The sequence below is a fragment of the Delphinapterus leucas genome, chromosome 4 (assembly GCF_059928025.1).
Source record: "Delphinapterus leucas isolate spDelLeu-1000000601 "Yukka" chromosome 4, BTC_Dleu_Yukka2, whole genome shotgun sequence".
In the NCBI taxonomy this organism is placed as follows: domain Eukaryota; kingdom Metazoa; phylum Chordata; class Mammalia; order Artiodactyla; family Monodontidae; genus Delphinapterus; species Delphinapterus leucas.
Window position 1 is genome coordinate 61,293,107 of NC_143132.1, and position 24,494 is coordinate 61,317,600.

The window sequence follows — 24,494 nt, forward strand, 5'->3', positions numbered from 1 at the left end:
AAAATGCTAATAAACTCAGATCATAGGAAGAGGAACTGATTGTTATGATCTCATTCCCTAAATATAAATCTCCAACTCAAGGCATTCTGCAATTGTCACTGGGTCAACACAACAGAAGCAAGGGATTAACTTAAATCCTGCCTTTTCAGTCAAACAGATGGACAAATACTCATGAGAATAGCACATGGACCAGGAAGATGATAGCAGAAAATTGCCCATGCTCAGCTCACCTCTGCATGACTAAACCCTGTTCTGCTGGTCTTCTGATGACTTAAGAGAGCAGGGTAGGTATCCTGGAAATAGACAAATAATGGTCCACTACTAGGAAGATATACTGAAATCACTAGGGGAGCTTTTTTCCCCCAAATTAACCCTTTCCCACCTTCACCTGAGAATGACTACATTTAATTGGTACAATCACTTTAGGTAAAGGACATGAAGAAAATTAAGATATAATGGTAGGCTTGCGATCAGCAACTATTCCTATTAAAAATACTCTGAAAAGCCAATACTCTGACAATATTCTGAGAAGCCAAGAATATTGGTTAACTTTATACAACCATGATAAATTGGACACTGCACCAAAACATGAAGGCTACTTGACTCCACATTTGCCTCAATCAACAACAGGCAAGGGAGAGGCCCAATATGCCAAGTCACCATCCCACAGCTTAGGGATGACTCACTCTGACAGGAAAAGTAGAGTGTTTTACTCTCATCTCATTGAACCCTGTTCATTTTCACATAACACCACATGGTTCCTAATATGCACCACAGTGGCAACTTTGAGTCTTTAGATCCAAATGCCATGAGTGAGCTGGGGTAGTGCTGTTTCTCTTCCCTCATTTTCATGGCAACAAAGGGGAAAGGTGGCAATCAGACTTTATACCAGGATTACTGGAGTATGGGCCCAGGCCTCTCCCCAAAAGAAATGTGGACCATAGTCATACATGGAAATTACAAGCTCTGCTTAGAATAAAAGGAAACCAAGTCATATTAAAGGCAAGTTACTTTGTCTTTTACCCTGTTCTTACTAGGAAATTTAAAGATCTCTAAAACATTGTTTTCAACTGTCCAGTATACTATTAGTGGTCTTGAAGTTAAGAGAGTGGGTTTTAGACTTTAAAAGAAAAGGAAAAATAGAAAAGGATAGGATAGAATGAGATAAAATTGATAGAATGGAAAATACTTGTAGGTATCATGCACAGAAAGGGTAAATACTGTGATATTTTTGTTTCAATTTATAAATGCCTGCATTAGTATACTAGGTCATGATTTAAATGCATTTCTTTCTGTGGTTTATGAAAATGTTTGAAAACTATTGCCACAAGTGATACCTTTCTGATTCCCCAAATAGCATTTCACTATAGAAATGCTACTGGCTTTGGGAGCTGGCCAAGTCTCCTTTGTAAGTAATTAGTCCATATATTGCAGAACTTAAAGTTATGTCTTTTCCCTATCTACTAAATTCCAATAGTGCTTCCTGGTCACTGTAACAACCACACATTTCCAAATGCTACCTGGGAAGTGATGTCACCCTTTATAAAGAAATATGAATCCATAGATCAAAGGTTGCTAACTCAATTCATACCTGCTGAAAAGAAAGTGTTTCCAAGTATCCTTTTGTATCTAGAGCTTGACATCCAATGGAGATTGCTTTGTAGGCCTTTATCTGGGAAGTGTATACTGCTCTACTTAATCTGCAGATTAAGTCTTCTGTTCCAAGCACCCATCAATCTGATACTAAATTCATTAGCAAAATGAAATGAAAAGAACACAACATAAATTGCTATTAATGGAGTTCCAGGCATGTGGGGAGTGCCCCACACAATGTACTAAAAATGGACTCATCTCTATTTGAGTGTCTCCATACAAGTATCTGTGCTTTTCAATACATAGCATTTCAGAAGGGAGCTTTTTCTTATGGCTACAAAGACATTTTATAAAGCTCCCTTTCAAGGCTAAACTTCAGGAATTTTCACCATCAATTTATGCTGACCGAGTATTTACTCTTTGGTGGATTCTCTCTTCTACAGACAGGATCCAGTAAGGAGAAATTATGGCTTCTCGCCTAAAGAATTGAAATTGTAATATTTTTTAGAGTCCAGATATTTCTTACTTCCTGTGACTTATTTTGTATGACAGTGATAAACAGCTCATAATGCTTCATCTGCCATTCTTATTCACAGAATCGGGGAACAATATAATATATAAAATTTTAAAAACGAAGACAGAATCAGCTGGTAGCATCCTATTGCAGCACAATATTTATACTTGCACTTCTGTGAGGGAATTATTCTTCTTCGGGGTAGAGTATAATCTTTATAGATTTCTTAAAGTTAGATATTTTGAAGATATCAAGAGAAATAGTCTAAATTTATAAATTACTCAGAAATGGTAAAATTGCACTTGAATTTTTCACAAAATTTCCTATCTCTGGCTAGCTCAGGACCAAACTATGTGTAACCAAGATTTAAGTAGAACAAAACCTAAAATTCACAAATACTCTGAATTACCCAGCTATTTTCTTTCCAGGACCCCAAGAGGAACAAAATAGAATTCTCACTTCCCTCACTTCCCATAATGAGCACCAATGGACAATTAGTTAGAGATGGACAAGCAAACCCTAAAGGAGTGTTTTTAAGACAGAAAATTACACAGGTAGCTCAAGGCTTACCTTCAAATAATTTATTGGATAAAATGTGAAGAAACAAAAAAATGGACATGAAGAAAGATAAAAGTGGAAATGGGGAATATCCTACTGTATGTTTAAATGATAAAGTGAACAAAGAAATATGAGAAAAAAAGACCATTTATTTTTTAAATAGAAAGACTGATCAAATGAGTAAAAGAAGGTCACTTCAGGTGAAAATTGATATTGATTTCTTTCCTCTAATATTTGGAAGAGTTCTAAAAAGTAAATAAAATGAGATAACAAGACAAAAAAAAAAAAAAAAGAAGGTCACGTAGTGGATGGTCTGGGGGGTAAGTCCAGGTAGATTGCACATTGCAAGTGTTCAGTAAAAATTATTCAAATTGAGATAGAAAATCCATTCGATATTGGGTAAGATAAAAAAAAAAATCCATAAGAAAAAAATGAGGTTGGCAAGAGACAGCAAAACCAAGTGAGTTTTCTTTTGTTGTTCTTGTTGTTTCAATTTTGTCTGTTCATTTTGGTGTTTTGTATGCCAAGGGAATAAATAAGTTAGCAATATGCAGGGAAATTCAGAGATGTTTTATTAAGTTAGTAAAAAAAAATGTATACACACATACTAAGCAAATGCACACCCACACACATGCACATGCACTAGGAAAACATTAAGCAGATTCCCATGCCTCAGATGTATTTTGAAGCACACAAATTCAGAGATTTAAAATAATGACAAATACAAAGCTTACTCTAAAATTCATTAATAAGCTAAATGTAGATGAATCACTAGCATCAAATGGGCTCTAAGAATAAAACTGTGTCCTGAATATCCAACTAACCTCTCCTTAAAGTGGCCATTTTCACAGAGATCTGAAAGTACATTGGCAATGTGACCCAATCACACTTAAAAAAAAAATAGGACTAAAGACAAATGAGGGGAATATGTACAAAAGGGTAAGACCCTTGAATATCTTAAGCCCTACTTGGTTAATTGAGCTTCTCACATCCAGGCTTCCTGTGGGGTTAATTAAGCATTGGTGAGTGCAGTAACCATAATATAAAATCTACTCAGATTTTCAAAAGTGTTTTGATAAAATTTCATAGCAAAAACTGTGGAAAGAAATTTAAGTAAACATGGAAGAAGGAATAGTTCCACAAGCATGGAACTATCTTAAAAATAGGAAGTAAAGTGTGAAGTGTAGATGTGGAGAAGACAGGCAAGCATTTTTATGAACTTTGACTATGTAATTCAAGTGATAGCTGCACATCCTTTAGAGTTCACTGTCCTCTTCAGGTAGTAAAATATCAAACCATAGCATAATGGAATTCTAAAGAGCTGGTATGGCTCCTCATATACTATAGATTAAGAAACTGAGATTCAAGAGGGATTAATAATTGCCTAATATTAAAACATAAACATCAGGAAGATCTTATAAGATGTACAAATTAGAACAAAAGTTACATATGAGTTCCCCTGTGGGCATGTGTTGAGTATTATTGGGTTGGCCAAAAGGTGCCTTCGGTTTTTAAGTAAAAATAAAACACACATTTTTCATTTTCACCAAGAACTTTATTGAGCAACGTATTCACCCTTTTGTTCCACTACCTTCTGCCACTTTTCAGGCAACTTCATAATTCCATCTTCCCCAAACTTTTTATCTTTTTGAGCAGAAAACTGTTCCAGGTGCCTTTTACAGTCTGACAGGGAACTGAAATTTTTTGCATTAAGAGAATTTTATAAAGACCTAAATAAATGGAAATCCAAAGGTGTAATGTCTGGTGAATACAGCAGATGAGTCAGAACTTCCCAGCCAAGCTGTAACAGATTTTGCCTGGTCATCAAAGAAACATGCGGTCTTGTGGTATCCTGATGGAAGATGATGCATTTTCTGTTGATTAATTCTGGACGCTTTTCGTCTAATGCTGCTTTCAGATGGTCTAATCGGGAGCAGTACTTGGAATTAATCGTTTGGTTTTCCGGAAGGTGCTCATAATATAGGACTCCCTTCCAATCCCAACACATACACATCACCTTCTTTGGATGAACACTAGCCTTTAGTGTGGTTGTTGGTAGTTCATTTCTTTTGCCCCACGGTCTCTTTCATTCCACATTATTGTACAATATTCACTTTTGATCACCCGTCACAATTTGTTTTAAAAACGGAATATTTTCATTATGTTTAAGTAGAGAATCGCATGCGGAAATACGGTCAAGAAGGTTTTTTTCACTTAACTTATGTGGAACTCAAACATCAAAGTGATTAACATAACCAAGCTGGTGCAAATGATTTTCAACACTTGATTTGGATATTTTGAGTAGGTTGGCTGTCTCCCACGTGGTATAATGTTGATTGTTCTCAATTAATGTCTCAATTTCATCGCTATCAACTGGTCTACCCGACCGTGGAGCATCATCCAGTGAGAAATCTCCAGCACGAAACTTCGCAAACCACTTTTGACACATTTGATCAGTCACAGCACCTTCTCCATACACTGCACAAATCTATTTTTTTGCGTTTCAGTTGCGTTTTTACCTTTCTTGAAGTAATAAATATAATATGCCGAAAATGTTGCTTTTTTTCTTCCATCTTCCATATTAAAATGGCTACATAAAAATTCACGAATTTTGATGTCTTTTTTTAAATGCACACAGATATGACAGCTGTCACATATAATCTAACAAAATTGTTTTGAATGAAGTTAAAGACAACTAAGTGCTACTAGAGCCATCTTAATGGGAAAAAAATGAAACTTTTGGCCAATCCAATATGTATTACTAGTAATAAAGAATACAAGACTATGTACTTAAATACAACCTTTGAAACATGGTCCCCAAAAAAGGACTTTAAAAGAATTATAGTACATTCTCTGAAAACATCTCAATGTGTTGTGGCTATACAAATGCCAAAAATACTGGGCATCAATAGAAGCACTTTGGATCCAGACTTGAGGATCTCCAACATTTAACAGCTAGTTATTGGAGAAGATGCCTGGAAAGGAAACATCAAGGGAGTAACAAGGGGCATAGGAAGAAAATCAGAATGATGGCATGGAAAATAGGGCAGAAAGCATTCCACAAAGGGGGAAGTGGTCAGCAAGATAAAATGCTCAATGAGATCTCAATAAGAGTTACTTTGGTGAAGTGACAGAGGTCTCAGAAGCAGATGGGGTGAACTGATGAATGCATTGGTGAGGAAATGGAAATACAGAGTATAAACATCTCTGGTGAAATTTGAGTGTAGATAGGGAAAAGAGAGAAGGCAGTAGCTAGCTGCATTTTCTATCTTTATAAATGATCCGTTCACTCACCAAATCCAGGAAGCTGGCTTATTCATGACTCCTCCACCATCCTCCATACCCACTTGATCATTATGTGGTATGGATTATATTTCCACACTCTTGAAAGTATCATCTTATATTTATCTTCCAATGACTCACCAACGGTGATACGATAAAATCCAATCTCCTTAGTACAGGATTTAGGGCCCTTTATAATCTGACCAACATTACCCATCCAGCCTTACTTCTTACTTCCACCCTAAGGCTCAGCCATACTAAACCATTGCCATTTCTGAATGAGCCAGGCTTTCTCATTCTTCTGGGCCTTCATGCATACTATTACTTTTTCCTAGAATGTTCTCCCCCAGTGCAACCACCTCCCACCCCTGCCTGCCCTTCACCTATCAAACCTATTCATCTTTCAAACTTCCATTTGAATATGATCTTTGTAAATCTTTCCTTGCTCTCCTAAATAGATTTTAATGTTCCCATAGTAACATTTTAGGCCCCTCTTAAGGTATTAATACTTATAGAATTATTTTGTGTTTGAGACCCCAGCAGCCCATATAGGGTGTCTCTTGAGAGCAGACACCCTATATTTTCACTTGTATATCTCTTTGCTTTGCACAAAGTTAGCACTAATAATTTTTTTTTCTTTTAGTGAATGAAAGCATGTATTTGTTACCAAAGATGTGTTATACTAAAATACAACTAGCTTTAGTTTAGGTCATAGGTGGGATATATATAGTTGGCTACTAGAGGAAACTAGTGATTTATAAGTCAAAGGTGAATTTATTTCCTTGAAAACTTTATGTATTTGAAAATTAAGATGAATCACATTCCGATGCAAAAGAAGTTTCTTGAACCATTCTTCAATTTGGTGGCTCTCCTCAGTGACCTCAGCTTCTCTTCACTTAAAGCAAGAATCACCTAAAAAATGCACTGCATACCTGTAATATCCAGAGCACTAAAGAGGATATAAAGTTATAAATGATATATTGCCTGCTCCCACAGTTCATAATCTGGTGAGGATCTAAGACGTGTGCAAATATATACTGCTTTGAAACACCTTCAAGTGCTATTTGGGTAATAAGTGCCTTATAAGTAGCAAAATAGGTATATAGTGACCCTGTCTAAAATGTATGGTTTCGTTAATGCCCCTAAAAGGAGAAGACATTTCATTCTAGAGTTCAAAGCCAAGGAATATCTTGAATCTAGACAAGGATGATCTCTCCTATTGTAAATAGGTTTTAAGTATCCCCCTACTTAGACATAACAGAACGACCAAAGATAAAATCACTTTGCCTATCTTTCTAGCATCCAATTAAAAACGTATAATAGAAAACATGAGAAATTAAAAACAGACAAATAAATACTTTTTTAAAGGATTCAGTTTAAGTACTTCAAGGTACAAAACAGGTCCTATCCTATTGCTATGAAAGATAGATGGGTAATTAGGAGGAGTTTAATGATTTTTCGTGGCTCATTTAGAAAACTTGGCTTGTTTCACATGTATTTAAACACCAAACTTGGCAGCCTTTTTTTCTTCTTGAGGGTTTATGTGTTATTTGGGGGGGGTTGCTTGTTTCTTCACTGAACACCCAAATTTAGTCTCTGTTAACATAAAATAGGAAGATATGATGAGAGCAGAGGAAAATTCTGTGATTTAAAAATCTCTATTCTATTTTCTACATTTAAACTTCAAAAGATTAAAAGCAGCTTAATTATCAATTGGTCAAACTGTTTTCTAGTATTTTTGGCTTTCAGACAAGTGTCTATACAAATAATTGTCAACCTGGGGGAGGTTAATTTGAAAAGACCCCACAAGTGGTAGTTTTGATCTCTACTTTCTGCACTTTGAGAATCACTGTTCTCCTTATTCAGGCAGCTGATGTATTGCAGCTGTAGTGATTCACCTATTTTCTTTTCAATAGTATTATTTTCACTCTATGGACTTAAAATTTTATCCTAAACTGTAGAAAAAAAAATATAACAACTGGTCAGTTTTTGAACATCCAGACCCCGTGAGTTTAAGAATCAATTCAATATTACCCATAGTCAGGCTTTTTTTCACCATAATTCCCAGTCACACCTATCATAAGACTGGGAAGAAGAACTCGAAAGAACTTACTTAGAACTGTCCTTTTTTTTTTTTTTTTTTGCGGTACGCGGGCCTCTCACTGTTGTGGCCTCTCCCGTTGCAGAGCACAGGCTCCGGACGCGCAGGCTCAGTGGCCATGGCTCAAGGGCCCAGCCGCTCCGCGGCATGTGGGATCTTCCCGGACCGGGGCACGAACCCGTGTCCCCTGCATCGGCAGGCGGACTCTCAACTACTGCACCACCAGGGAAGCCCTAGCTGTCCTTTTTTAGCATGGAAAAACTAAAAAGGCACATGGCTTGCAATAGGGCTATAGGCCTTGCAAGTCTTCTGCATTTTGGTTTAATCAGAGATTTTCCAAAAGTCTAAAGATGATGATATATTTTTTAAAAAATAAGAGAACCATACAGTTAACTTAGCTCTGTAAACCATGGGAAAAACAATTATCTTAAGAGATGCCTTATGGGGTCATTGTTTCACATAATCAAGCAAGGAGATTAGGGGGCCAAGTCTTGGTTAGAAGTCTGGATCATTCGAATTGTTCTAACTAATGATTCTTCTTCAAGGAAAAAAGTGGGCTCCATTTCTGTTTTTAAAAATCCAGAGTGTCTGTAATAGTGCAACTAATGACAACCTTCCCGTTATTCTCACTTAAGAGGAAACCCTATAATAAGAGCTTCCCAAAATGTCAAATAATACTTGTCTCATAACAGGGCTTCTTTGTTCATTCACCATGTCTCTTTTGATACGCACAGATAATAAAAGTTCATGTAAAACTGAAGGTAATATAGAGCAGAAGCCAACACTAATTCTGTATAAATATGTCTGATTAATAAGAGTGCCATTGTTATGGTTACTTCATAATGTCATGATTGTTAGGACAAGAATGGAGGATAGAAGTACTCTTACTCTCGCTGTTTTTGTTCATCCTCTGTCATCCAACCAGTTTGTGAATTTTTCTTCAACGAGGGAAATGAAAGATAGACTTTGTCCATTAATTATTTCTGTTTCATTAGTTCATCTCATGAGCTGTGAAACTAGCTTTAAATTCAGGGGGAAAAAATTAGGGTTTTATTCTAAAATTAAACCTCACATCCTCTGAAAAAAACTGAATACATGCTCCAGGCTTAATTTCTAGGCTCCTTTTTCTACATGTACAAGTACTATATCACTTCAATGATAAAATTTAGCATGATAGCACTAAGACATGGCTAGGAGCCTAACATGTTAAACCAAGGTTGTATGTGAGATTCAATTCCAAAAATTAGAAAAACCTCACCCTGTGAAGTAATAAGAAAGTCCAGAAGTGAGTATATGGTTCCTTATTGGAAAGGAAATAGAAAACAAGTAATAGATAATAGCACACATTCACGGCAAACAGGCTGATAGATTTTGAAGACATTGTCTTAGGCTTGTAGATAAGTTTGTATTGTCATTACTTTGCTTTTCTCTTTAAATTCTTATCTCCCAGATCCTGGCCTCCCCCATTGGGGCAGCAGTATAATATAAAAACTTAACAGTTGATCTTAAATTTAGCTGACATTTTTATATCCTTCACAACATACTCTTTTGATTGCACCCAAGAAGGAGATCATTAAACAGTAGCAGGAGACCAGTTACCAGACCATTTTGACTGAACAAAACACACTGTGCCTTCTTGCTGACAAATCAAACAATATTCATACAATCATTACAATCAGTTTCATAAATAAAGAGCTATTAACAACTGGAGAAAAATAGGAAAAAATTTCTATTTCACCCAAGTTCCTGCATCCTCTCCTCAAACCTCACAAACTTTCAGCAGTGGAGGACGCTATGCATGAGAAAAAATGGACTTGGTTGAACTGGAGTCTCCTGTGAAGCAGATTTTGTCAGTCAGAAGGCAAAGAAACATTTCTGTGATTATTTCAGCCTATTTTTTTGTAGTAATTAGCCAGAGTTCCATTTTGTTGGGGCTGGCATCGCTCACAGCTCACTTTTTTTTTTTTTTTTTAAATTTAGGCTTTTCTTTCCCTTTTATAAAGTAAATTTACATATTTTTTAGTCTCTCAATCCCTTCTATGTTTTATTTATGAATATAGCCCTTCTTGATGGTAACTTTAATGTGAAAGTGGTAGTAATTAATGTCCCAGTCTGCTAGGTTAATCACTTTCCACATTCTCTATAGAGAAGTTTAAGGTAAGTAACAGTTTACAGTCAATATTAGGTTTAATTATGCTTAATGAGAGTTAGTGTCTCTGTTTACTAACCGCATTTAGGTGTGTGGATCCTAGATGAATTTTCCCTTGGCCTCATTCTGATTTTTTAATAGTGCCACTGTGTACTGTATACTCAATGCTTAAATCTATAAAGTTGTTCCTGGAGGACAAAGCAGGGAAGGCACCTGTTTCAGTTGAGACACCATTAAATGAGTGCAGCCTTAACACAACTGCATCTTTCTTTGGGAAGGGAGGTATTATTTTATAATGCTTTCCAAACAGATCCATTTGAGAGGCTAATTATTGCCTAAATTTCAGATCCTGAGTAAGTCTATACATATAAAAAGCGGTTTCATACTAAGTACTATTATCACTAGTGGTTAGTGTAAAATTATAGAGTACTAAACACATCTAAGACTTTATTATATTAATCCTTCAATGTTATCATTTCAAATATTAAGATATAAAACTATTTTCACAAGTCACTGGTTTGGTCCCTCATTTTTTTGGCCTAAAAAATGTCTTTTGTCTTAAAATTGTATTTAAATTCATTGAAGCATATAGGACAAAACTTTTGTTTCCTTACTGAGCTATAACAATAAGCACCAAAAAAAATATTCAGACCTAGAGGGAATCCTGTAATAGTGATCCAAAGGAAATTTAGTACACGTATTTTTCTTAAATGATTCCTTTCTGCTATGTTGTGTTGTGGATAAATTTTGAGTAGAATTGAGTACCACAGTTAGTTTCTCTAAGTCTATTGATAGGCTAATCAATTCAACAAACATTTACTGAGAATCTGGTCTAAGCTAAACACAAAAATGAAGAAGGCATATTCCCTTCCCTCAAGAAGCTTACTGTCTGGGAAAGGAGACATACTTGGTGAAATAAAAAATTTGTTTACAATTAGTTTGAGAAATTTTTTGTCTTTTGAAAATTCTACCTTTAGTTAGTAATAACCTGACTTTACGTTTACTTTTAGGAAAAAAAAATAGAGGCAAACATTTCCTTAAAAACCACAAACTAATGGGCTTAAAAGGAAAATAATGCAATCCAAACTATATGCTTAATCAGAAAAAGACTTTATACTGCTTAGATCCTGTTTTAAAAGTATTTTAGAAATAACTAAACACATGGCCTATGATAAGTATTTGCCTCTTTTTGGAAAATTAATTTCCCCTTTTGGGGTTTCTATAAAGTTAATTTTTTTTTTAATCTTAAAGTAGCACACTTCAACATACAAGGGAAATCTATTTTGTAGGAAAAAAATTTAGGAACAATACATTGGATCCTTTAAGAGTCACTTTCCTTAAGAGGTCTTTATTTTCAATGTCATCATCTAAATTATTAACTTTTCATATGAAATACATCATGCTAACAGTAGCCTAGAGAAGAATTTGAACAAAACCAAATTAACCATTTCTAAAATACTTGAAATACAATGGGATGGTTATGCACTTCTAAGAAAAATATTCAGATGTTTTTAAGTAATCATCTCTCCATAATATTTTAGATTTAATTTTATGAATTTAGCAACAAAGAACATGGTTTAGTACAAAATGAGAAAAATTGCTTTAGAAGTGAAGAAATCATCTAAATATTATTAGATTTTTATTAAATAGCAACAGAAAACTGTATGCTGAACTACTGTCAGATATATGCATATCGTCTTTTTATCCAATAAAAAAACACTAAATTCCTCCATTTCAAATACTGAGGATACCAGCAAAGTGTTCACACATCTGGACGTCTTTCTGCACTTACCTAAACTGACCTTCCCGCTATGTACTTTCCATCTCAGTACCTTGAGCTATGCACATTTGCGAAAACCACTTGACCAGTTTATATTCTCCTTCATCATGCTACATTGAACCATCTTGAGAACTTTCAAATTACTGACAGACACTGAGCATTTATAGGCACCAAGTTCTGTATCCCTGCTCAGCAAAATAAAAAAAGGGAAAAAACCTAGAATCAAACAGTAATAAAGTCCCTCTCACCCTGATAAACATTATTTAAAAAGTCAGTCTCATCCTGACACCAGTTATATAAAACAAGTATGATCTTAGTGTTAACTCACAGGTTATTATATAAAAATTTCTATAGTTATGTATAACAGGCTTAATATATAAATATGCATAAATATATTTGAATATAGCATGCATATGCAAGCCAGCTATTTATTATACTTGAATGTACATATTATATATATATATTTTTTTACATGTAAACATTTATTCCTGAAATTTAAAGGGAAAATACTTAAACTATTTTCATAACACAAATTCTAACTGAAATAAAATGTCCTTTAAAAACTGTAATTAATGGATGCTGTGTCAAACAGTGAACCAAAGGGTCAAACCTTATAATTCACAGTTTGAGAGGCCATAGTTTAAATTATAACTTTAAAAAACTGATTATCTGTGAGTAATTTGACAAATCCATCTAATATACTATGAATGCATATAAAGTCTTTTTGAGAGTAAAAAGAATGTATGTCCAAGTGGACAGCTGATGGAGGAAATGACCTTTTTACTGAACAAGGCTGAAGTTCAGCATAATGGCTTGGAATGCCTTTGAATGAGCATGCAAGGCTGGAAGGCCAAACAATACACACGTCCAAAGGGAGCATAATGAACAATCTAATCGGAAGACAAAAATATTCCACACACATGTCCAAAGAGAAGAAGGAGAAAATATACATTTCTATCACCTGCTCTTTCATCACTGCTACTACTACCCAATTCACAGATAAACTCAAACTCTGGACCATTAATAAACAATCTTTAAAGAAATAATTGTTGTTTTTTTTTAAATACTAGAAATTCCCATGACTTTTCAATCTGAGATTGAAAATACTTATGGAAGTCACCTATATCATATATAGTAAGCCAGATTTATAAAATTGTTTTCTTTATGACTTACCTTGAAAGCAAATATTGCTTCACCTATCTTCATCCCAAGGCCACCCACCCCTCAAGACATAATCTGAAATAATTTTGCCAGCCTGCATTTTTTAAATCTAGAAGTAAACCTCTATTAAGGAGGTAGGCCATTGAAGATAATTCCTCCATTATAGACCAAACTTCTTAACCCATGCCAGAATTAAGAAGTCCAGAAAAATGTCATTTAGTTATATGTCTATGTTATAATATTTACTTATATGTGTATTTTATTTTCTTCTTAGTCCTTCTTTCTTATCAGTTCCCCAAAGGGGAAAGACTATGTCTCATTTTTTCAACAGTTATATCTTAACCCCTAGGAAGTTCCTGGCACAGAGCAGATATTCAATAAATATTTGCTGGAGGATGGAAAGAAGGAAGAGAAGGAAGGCAGGAGGTCTATAGTTAGTTAATCTCTTCTAGCATTATTTATGTGATTGTAGGAAGAAAAATTTGGAAAAAAATGTATACTTTATTTAGTCAGTTTACCTACCCAGCAATTCACTGACCCATGCATCTATTCTAGAAACCAGAAAGATTTAAAACAGCTTCCAAAAGTGCATATTACAAGATAAAATAAATTAAAATAGATGAAAAATAAAAAGGATGGAAATTAGAGTGGGAAATAAGTGTTTATGTATGTATACATGTAAAGACAATTAAATCATAGGAAAGGAAGGGAATTTGCTTTCTTAATATCTTCAGTTTAAATTAATCTTATTAAAACCACTTATTATAATGCTCTTATTACAACAAAACACTAAGAGATATTTACTAGTTCCTCACGTGGCCATGTACTACAGCAAACATTACATAACCAGGTTTCTTATATCATAAACCATAGAGTCTATTGTCAATTATAATAAAGTATAATGAGTAAGTTATAACAGTAAAAACATAGATTTTTGTGAGAGAGCAAAGAATTCTTCTCTGAACCAGAAAAAATGCTTGCCTGGTAATTGCTTTACTTTGATGCTACTATGTCCTGTTACATGTATCAGAAAGGAGACTTTTGTAAACACTGTTGGCTCTTGATGCACAGGGAAATACATGCACTCAAGTGTTACTAGTACAAAGGAGATCCGAACATGTAAATTATTATATCATAAGAAAACATATTTGAAAAACAGTCTGTTTCTTAATAGTGAAAGCCAAACTCTGATTCCACTTAGCCTGGTAATGTTTCTGTCATTCTCTTGGACCAGCCCACACATACTGGGCTCTTGATAGGTCCTGGGCTCGACCATCTGGCCCTTTATTTACTTAATTCTTTTTTAACACTGACAAGTGTATTAGTAACACTTCCTTGATCACTGGTAAATATAGAACCACCACACAACTAAGATTTTCCCTAATTCTGAAAGTCACTAATTAGTTGTGGGTAGGGGTTGGGGAGTATTACAAAGATATGTTGAGCAGTACTACAATAAGTAATCTAATTCCCAAGAAGAAAGCATGTTAATCTGCTTCCCACTTCATTAGAGGAATAAAAAAACATCTTGTCATCACTAAAGCATACAAAAAGAGACCTGGATATTTGGGGGAATGGTAGATAGGGAGGAAGAATGAATGCAGCATTTAGTCAAGAAACACAAATCCCCTACACATCTTGGACAATGGTCATAGTTTTTCTTGGTATCTTTTTATTGCTCTATTTATCAGTGTGTTTCATGAGCATACTTTATTCAATTAACATAAACACAAGCTTCCAAAGGAAAAAAATATGGTAAATGAATCCTATTTAATAGAACTGATCATTCTACTGGTACTTAAGTTATGCATTAAGTAACTTTGGAAGCTGCATTAATATTTCCCAACCAGTAAGGTCTCAATTACCTGACCTTGCAGAATAAAATACTGTAGGTTTAAAGGAGAGAATACAGTTTCCAAAGGTGCTAATAAGTCATTTAGAGAGAAGATATGGTCTAATTATAAGTACTAAAACTGGAAATTTATGTATTTTAAGTCCATTAGAAAACATATTTATTTTTAGGTTTGTTTTTTTTTCTGTTGAATGAGAGATAGTCTAACACTGTTTAATTTCCTATAAGGTTTAGATTCTTCAAAGAACATCAGCTAATTGTTGTCTGTGTTAACTCAAGCATCATGTTTAAAATATCATAACTCAACTCCCTGAAGCTAAAGATTTTAACTGCGTAAGGTTGAATCAGTTGTCCTCATTTCTAGGATCAAACAACATAACACCAAGCAAAAGCCTTTAAGAGACTATTTTGGGTTTCAGTCTATCTCCTTTGTTCGTTTTGGGGAAAGGATGATGTTCTCTTTGTATTTACCCCCAAATAACTATAATCTCAACTAAACATTTATAAAACTGTGGATTGTGAGGTAGGTGTAAGTATTTCCAAATCTTATAACTAATGAATAAAATTTAATTGGCTCATATGCAGAAGTAAATTGATAAGAGGCTGAAGAATAGAATAAACAAGGAGGGAAAAAGCACATTGTTTGCTATGTAATTTAAGAACTGTCAGAGAACTGGGGCATGTCTTATTTACTGGTATATGAAAAAAAGAAGAATGAATGCTTTTGCATACAAATAAATGCAGGTATAGAAACATAACAGAGGTCTTGTGATACAACGGAACTTAAACTCCTCTGGGCAGTGATCAGCTAAGAAAGAACAGAGACAGTTAACAACGCAGTGATAACTAGCTGACAGATTTATTATTCATGGCAGGTATGTAAGCAGTCAGGGCAGAGTTGTTGGTGGCCTCTCCTCATCAAGTAGCTTTGCCGGTACAGACTAGATACCTGGACCCAGGCAAGACACAGAAACAATAAAACCTAGAGCCAGCTAAGGGAAGATTCAGCACAATCCATCTCCAATTTTAAACAGTACTAGAAATCTCCATTGAAGAATGTTTTTCCCTTGGGATTGGCATATATTGTATTTACAGGATATTGACCAACACTCCTCTCTATTTATCTTACTGTGCTTAGCAACATACCTGAAACACCTACCCAGAAGTTCCCAGTATGTTACAGAAAAGTGACTTTAACATTAGTTGGCAAAAATTTCTGTTGATAGGTATGTCATTACATGAACAGATGGTCAAAGTGAGTCCATTTCACTGACAGTATATTACGTGAGTCGTTTTATCTCTGAACAACCAAACCAAGCAAAAGCACGGCACAGAAGAGGTCATTGTGCCTTCCCTCATTTGGTTGGCAGCTTTATCTTTGAAATATAAAAATAAAACTAACATGGACTATAATCCTCCATAGTACCATTTCCGCATAACATATAATAGAATTTTTAAGTATTCATATTTAAAAATCATCCTGATATTTGTGAACATGGAAAAATACAAGGGATATTTTTTATCTTTCAACTCCATGATCTGCAGTAAAAGGAGAAAAAATAAAAGTCATATTTCCTATTCTTCAGATTTTTATCTAACCAACTGTTTATAAGAAGAAAGCAAGTTACAATTCTTTATTGGTATTCAGGTCTTTTAATGAAAGCTCATGAAAAATATATTTAAAAAAACAAATCTCCATAAAAAATCTATTTTCCTTAGATTATTTTTACTGAATAATTTTAAAATATAACAGCTGAAATATTCATAACCAAATGAATTAATAGTGTAGCAGATATACAATCACCAATTACTACATTTTACACCATGAGATCTCTTGAAATACACACACACACACACACACACACACACACACAGACACACACTACTATTTGGATTCTTAGTATGATAGCTTCATCAATATAACCAACCCAAAATATAGTTTACCTTGATTTTGTAAAATAAAAATAAATATTATGAAGCAAAAGAAAAACTAAAAGTGTATGTATATAACAGCTAGCAGTCAAAGCAACAGCTGAAAATCATACTGCTAAAATGCATCTACACATGTGGCTGTGAAAGCTTAAGTGCAAGGAAAATCCTGGTTACCTACCTTCAAAAGGAGCTAATGAAGTATGAGATTTAAGAGTACATCTTTAGTACTTCTGTACCTTAAAATATTGCCGAGTATTAATTTTTCATCAAGTTGTCATTTTCTCTGACATTTGGTTTTATTAATCAAGGCATTTATCATTAATTTGTAGAAAATATCATAATTAAGCCAAATAAAATAAAATCCTTAAAAGGTTAAAATTAGAAAGCAGGTGAATGAGAACTTTGACATTACCCTGTTGACATACAGGAGGTTTTTGAAAGTATGGGAATCAAGTTTTTGCAGTGAGTTTGGTGCCTCAATCTTAGGGCTGGCTGGTTTTTTTAAATGTTATAAAGATTTGATTTAAAGCTCTCTGACAGTTTTGACATTCAGGTGAAAGTACTGCTGCTGCATTTGGAACAATTTGCATATCCCACTGCTAAACGGAATGTGTGAGGTGTGCACTGGTGTAAAGAAATTAAAAACAAGCTATCACACATGCTTAAGTGTATGTATTCACAAAACTGATGGTTGGATCACACCACCCCATCTCCCTCCAATGTAATCTGTGATTTACTCTTCTATAATAAATTACCCTACCATGTTATTCTCGCTGGAAGATCTAACCATGCATGTAAGAAGCAAAGTAATTACAGTCCCCTCTTGTTTCAGAAACCTTCTTCAATCCCTATGAGCTCTTTATACACAATGCAGCAACACAAGTCTATTGTAAAGTTCTTGCCTGAAATTCTGGATTTCTGACTATGAGTTGCCACTAAATCTTGTCTGCACAGTTTCATTGTTCCCCAAAAATGCATGTTTATTTCTTATAGTTAGTTGTAAAGCTCTTGCTGAAGAGGAATTGGTACTGACTTTTTGACTTTGAGCCAATGTGTCTATTTAAGAAAAGGGTGAGGTATAAAATCAGAAGAGTTCCAAACTGATTTAAAAAACAGGGGAGGGGCCATAATACATTCCCAAATAGGAGGATCAAGGGGTATACAGCAACACCCAATTAGGTGACATATTCTGAGATGACACAAGGTTTCTTCTTTTTTTGACTTATAATTTCAGATTGTTTTAGGTAGGCATAGAAAATTTTATTTAACGTGCTAAAGGGCAATAAAGAAAAGACCTGAGGCAGTAAACCCAAGGCCTTTAAAATTATGAAACTTTCCAGGAAGATAAAAACCTATTGAAGAAAATATCATTGGATATTACCTTTAGTCTTCAGAGTCTCAAAGGACAATTCTTAACACTTCTTTTTGTGTGACTGTAAAAGAGAAATACTTAAACTTAGTAATCTGCCAAGGAAACAATTTACATTTCCATAATATCTTTATGACTAGTCATGAGAAGTAGGTAGTTGAGTTTGTGTATGCCAACTAATATCTATAGTTTTTTGTTTGTTTTGGCCGCGCCATGCAGCACATAGGATCTTAGTTCCCCAACCAGGGATCGAACCCAAGGCCCCTGCACTGGAAGTGTGGAGTCTTAACCACTCGACCGCCAGGGAACCTCCAATACCTATAGTTTTAAAAAGAAAAATAAAGGCTAACACATTAATTTGTCTATGTGCAGAACAAGTACTCAGTAAAATACGGCATGAATTTACAATTTAAACCACTGTGTACAGGGTTTAGATGGAGAACAGAATATTTATTATAGTATTATTACAAGCTTTAGTAATTTATACAAACAGATGTTTTTACATTTATACATATATTTTTTGCAGTACGCGGGCCTCTCACTGTTGCGGCCTCTCCCGTTGTGGAGCACAGGCTCCGGACGCGCAGGCTCAGCGGCCATGGCTCACAGGCCCAGCCGCTCCGCGGCATGTGGGATATTCCCGGACCGGGGCACGAACCCGTGTCCCCTGCATCGGCAGGCGGACTCTCAACCCTGCGCCACCAGGGAAGCCCCATTTATATTTTCTAAATTAAAAAAACGGATCTAAAAAAACCCACTAATCTCCAATAGTCTTTATTACATTTGTTTATTTTTAATTACCAGAGATTTTGCAAAGATCTACTACCCATAATACACTGGTAAGCACTGGTAATTTAGGAAGTATACAAAGATAAAATACAAGCCCTGTCCTCAAAATATGAATGAGGTTGGAGAGATTTTCATAAAAAAGATAATCTAAAGAGAATAAAAAGTAAATGGGTGGAAAGAAACAGGGAGTAGAGGGTAACATGCTCAATAGAGCTTGAACTGGTCTTTAGTACCTAATGCACTGATATTAAAACATGGCTTTATGATCCCTGTCTCAGCAAGCAAGGCTAATAGGAGGGTCCTACTCAGATTTGGAGGCAGGGATGTCAAACAAATGGATCAGTCACTTTTAAACTATCTTCTGACCAAATGCTTTTGATAGTATAGAATGAAAACTAGGACCGGGAGCAGTAAAGCAGGCAGGATGCTGAGGTGACTTTTAAGCCAATTTGCTGAGTTAAAATATAAAAAGATTTAACTAGAAACAACTCTCCTATTAAAAACTGAGTTTGATATTGTATGTCCTCAGAAAGTGTTCTCTCTAAATTTGCTATGAAATCTCATTGAGGACCTTAATGTCATATTTACTAATACTCTCCAGAGATTCAGCCATTCAAAGTCTCAAAAGCAGTTTTACTAATGGAAATGCGTAAACATAAGCCAATCCTGTAAACAAGTACATCTACAGTAAAAGTTCTATTAAAACGAAGAAGGTCTAAGGGTTTTAACTGACTAGATCTTTAAGATGCAGAAACAAAGGGAAAACAAAGACTCAAATAACAAACCATACCAGCGATCCTGAGCTTATGCTGTACTAATAAATAAATGGGATCCAGAAAAGGAAGGTGATGGTTCTGCTATAGTCAGGGTACCTGAGTAATACCACACTTATTCTGCAACACCAACTTTAGAAGAGACTCTGAAAATTAGAATCTGCTAGGAGTGAGATAATAACTATTAATCATGGATAAACAGAGGATAACTAGGAATGGAAAAGAAAAAAAAATGTTCAGGTTGTACGGATGAGGTGGGGAAGGATACTTTGGAGGAAATTAATTTGGCCATTACATGATATTTTATAAAAGTAATTTTTATTTATTTATTGTCTGTCTTCCCTACTAGAATGGAAGGGCCATGAGGTCAGGCCTTGTCTCTTTCACTGTATCCCCCATTTATATATGAATAGTGTCTGCTACATAGTAGGAGATCAATGAATATTTATTGAAGGAAAGAGTCAACAGCCTGACCAACCTATGAAAAGGCACTAAGTCTACATCTATTTACAGATGAAACAATTTAAGCTTAAAGAAGTTAAATGTTATATATTAAACTTTGACCTTTTGCAACTGCAAACTTCTACAACCCATTTTTCATAGTCTTTCACTCAATATTCATTCTAGCAGGGGAAACAAACAATAAGCAAATAAATCATTAAACCAATAATGTCCTATAATTAATACTATGAGGACAAAGCAAGGTAATAGCACTGAGAGTTACATGGGCTGATATTTTAGATAGGTCTGGACAGAAAATCTTCTCAGAGAGGGCAACAATAAGAAAATTCCTGAGTGAAGTAAGGAAAAGAGTCAAAAAAATAATATCTGGGGCTATATGGGCTGTTATAAGGATTAAAGGAGATACACACTACCTTTCTTAGTATTGGCTTGCAAACAGTACTCTCAATAACTATTATTTTATTATGTTGCTTTATTTTTATAAATGGTGAATTCCCCCACTAGATTATAAATTTGTCAAAGACATCCATTTTTCTTTCCCTACAGCTCCTTAAATAGTGCCTAGAAAGAATTCAATAAACATTTATAGAATTGAAAATATGAAGACACAATTAACAGTTCAGTAATTAGAAAAACAGACCATATGAATATGAGAAAGTTACCATATTTCATATGCCTAAATCAATCTAATTCTGTTAAATCAATGTCACTTAATAATTAATCATTTATGGATTAAAAAGAAAGGAAAGAGGGAAAATATATAAAATGGTTAGAGCCAATAAGTCATAGATAAAAAAAGAGTAAGAAATAATCAGAAAAAAATGAAGGTATTGATACTAGCCCACTATCTTGACCATTCACACGTTCTTTGTCTTCCTCCATCAGATTAATACGTGTTTCTAGCGCAAGAACCCTATAGCGCAGGCAGCTGATTCATTTATGTGTTCTTAATACAAGCACAGGGCCTGGTGTATAGTGAACAGTCAATAAATCTTTGTTGAACTGAATTGAACTAAAATTATTTTTAGTAGTTCTGATGTTTTAAAGCTAGTTTAATTTTTTTAAGTGATAAAATAGAATAGGAGATTACAATAAAAAAATAACAAGTATTAGGTATTGGCTATGCAGCAAAGAAGTAGAAAACAAGGTTAGCTTTTACCAAAGACTGAAATATAAGTGACAGTGTGATAACTGTCATTGGAAGAGACAGATCTGTAGAACAGACCATAGGGACTTCAGTATGGGGTAAATATTACAGGTTGCATATCCAGAGTGTTGAGATAGTTGACTCATTAAGTGACCGAAAAAAAAAAATTGTTCCCTACCTTTGCCATGCACCAAAATAAAAATCAGATTGATATATCTGAGTATAGTAAGTAAAATAATCAAAGAGCTTTAAGAAAACTTATGTATATAATTTTCTGAACTCCAAGGTAAGAAGGCCTTTTGAAGCACATAAATAATAGTATATAACATAAGCACAAAGATTTATGAATTTGACAACTTAAAATTAAAACTCTTATAAATCCAAAAGTATCTTGAACAAAATTAAGATGTCTACAATAAATAAAGACAAATATTTTTAACATATATGATATTCATAGTGTTAATAGTCTTTATCTAGAAAGAAAGAAAGAAACTTTCTCAGTTTTTCAAATGGACAAGTAATTCACAACAGAAGAAACTTAAGATATATATGAAACAATATTAATCTGTAACTACAATGAAAGAAATGCAAATTAAAATAGCCTAAATACTCCATAATAGTGAACTGGATAAATAAATTTTATGTGATATAATGATAAGCTTCCATTAAATATGGCAAGTAAAAATTTATAATACACCATTAAGCTTAAAATTCAGGTTGTAAAATGGTAATGATATTAAGATAGCAATTTTTAATAATTTGTGTATATATAATATATGTAAACTATGCAAATTTTTGGTCATATGCATATATAAATGTTGATCTATATGTATGTGTGAGTACATATGTATTAGAAAAAAATATGTATTATAAAAAGCATGTAAGCACCTATATACTAAATTATTCCCAGTACTTATCTCAGATATTAAGATATAATAGATATTTTTCTTTTTACAATTTCCTTCCAAATATTCTACAATACATACAAATTACTTTTCATAAAGACAAAAAAATCACTAAAACAAGACACTTAGTCTATGGTGCAGAAAAAAAATTAGATGATATATCATTAGATTTCCTGAATGTTAAGAAAGCCATTTGAAAATATCTATCTGTCCTATTTTTGGTGAAGGCCACCTCCATTAACTGCATAGATTTTTAAAAAAGAGGTAAAGAAGGGAAGAAGATGGAGTGAGGGAGGGAAGAAATAGAACAACAAAGCAAAAAAAAAGAAAGTAAAAGGAAAGAAAAATAAGATTTGTTAAAAAAAAATAAAACAGCAATCACATATAATGGTAACTACTAGATTCCTAGAAGCCAAATTTTAATTGTCCACATATTTGATCAAATTTTCAAGGAAAGGCACAGCCTGGAATGTAGAAATTTTAAGAAATTTGAGGTTATATTTATACAGTAAGCATACTATTATAAGAGAAAACAGATAAAACATGTATCAATTTCAGCAATAGGACCGCTACAGAGAGACAAACAAAATTTGCCATGAGAACAAATGAAGCATCAGTTTTAGAGGTAGGAGGAGTATAATTTCAAATAAGTAAAAATTCAAACAAAGCAAATGACAGGCTGGGACAAAATGAATAGAAACTGTTAAAGACTATTTGTTATCAATAATTACAGAAAATGTCTTCATCATTAAATAAAAATTTAAATACAAACTTTGGTTGTATCTGATCAAAGATGCCAAATGAAAACCAATTTACAATCCTTAAAGAACATCAGAAAGAAAGAACCTGTACATACATGGTCAAGAGGATAAGACATATTCTAAGACTAGAAAAGACTAATTTAGTTCTAGTTCATCCATAATGGTGCTTCTGAAGGTGGAGGTATTCATTCTGGCTTTGAGTATTATCAAAGTTTTTGAAACACCAGAGAAATCTGGTAAGTTCTATGGTAGACTTCTCCAAGAATCCATAAAAGTGACCTGGCTAAACCCTACACTAAAGCCATCTAAAATCAAATCAAATTCCATTGCGCCAGAGCTCTAGGGCAACAGAAGACCATTCACCTGACTCAGTTATTCTTTCTGTTAGGTATTACAGTTTCCCTTCCAAATAGAGGGGAAAAGTTCAGAAAGATTATGTACTAAATACTGCCTTAACCCTAAAATCCAATCAATTCCTTTTTTTCTCACTTGTCTCTTTAAAAGTAACCCAAACCATTTCCTTTATAATGTGCAGCTTTACTCAGTTTATTTTTAGTTCCCAATAGCAGAATGCCTTAAATAAAATCTTAAAAACCAACACACCAACAAAAAAATAAATTAAAACACCATGACTATAAAAAGTACATAGTCTAACCTGCTTAATTATTAACAGGTAAACAGAATGCATTTCTGAATTATTTACTTAATCTTCAATTAAAAACTTTAAATAAAGTTTTTAAGCTTGGAATGTGTACACTTTCTAAGGATCCATAAAACAATTATTTAAAAATATTCTATTAAGACATTTTAATAAAAGCAACCAAAAACACCAAAGTAAATGTGAATTTAAACATTTGCATAAGTGCATAAGACGTACAACACATTTGTTTTTTTGCAGTACTCGGGCCTCTCACTGCCGCGGCCCCTCCCGCCGCAGAGTACAGGCTCCGGAAGCGCAGGCTCAGCGGCCATGGCTCACGGGCCCAGCCGCTCCGTGGCATGCGGGACCCTCCCGGACCGGGGCGCGAAACCGCGCCCCCTGCATCGGCAGGCGGACTCTCAACCACTGCGCCACCAGGGAAGCCCTACAACTCATTTTTAAGATTTCAGAGTTCAATAAAATTCCCTTTCTCCCAACTTCCCCTTGTCCTCGTTCAGATACTTTATTCCACAGTGCCTTTGGACAGAATGAGTAGAAATATTCTGTACTAAATTATATTAACGAGATTGATATAATAATGGTTTTGAAGCAAGCATTTATATAATGCTTTTACTCCTAAGCATATCATAAGAAACATACAATTATGAAACTATTGCAAATGTTAATAATTCTGAAACTAGGACAAGAAAGAATGAACAGTAGACA

The 24,494-nt window shown here is 34.3% G+C and overlaps 1 protein-coding gene across 8 annotated transcripts in view; it reads right to left on the reverse strand.

Moving 5' to 3' along the window:
- Window positions 1-24,494, reverse strand: part of ZBTB20 (zinc finger and BTB domain containing 20) — an 820,737-nt gene that overhangs the window by 616,838 nt on the left and 179,405 nt on the right. For 6 of the 8 annotated variants that reach the window (XM_022556534.2, XM_022556158.2, XM_022555365.2 and 3 more), the window contains one exon: window positions 18,304-18,355. The exons of the other annotated variants lie outside the window; for them this stretch is intronic. The gene's annotated coding sequence lies outside the window, so the exon portion shown is untranslated. The remainder of the gene's footprint in view (window positions 1-18,303; window positions 18,356-24,494) is intronic. 8 annotated transcript variants of the gene reach the window in all.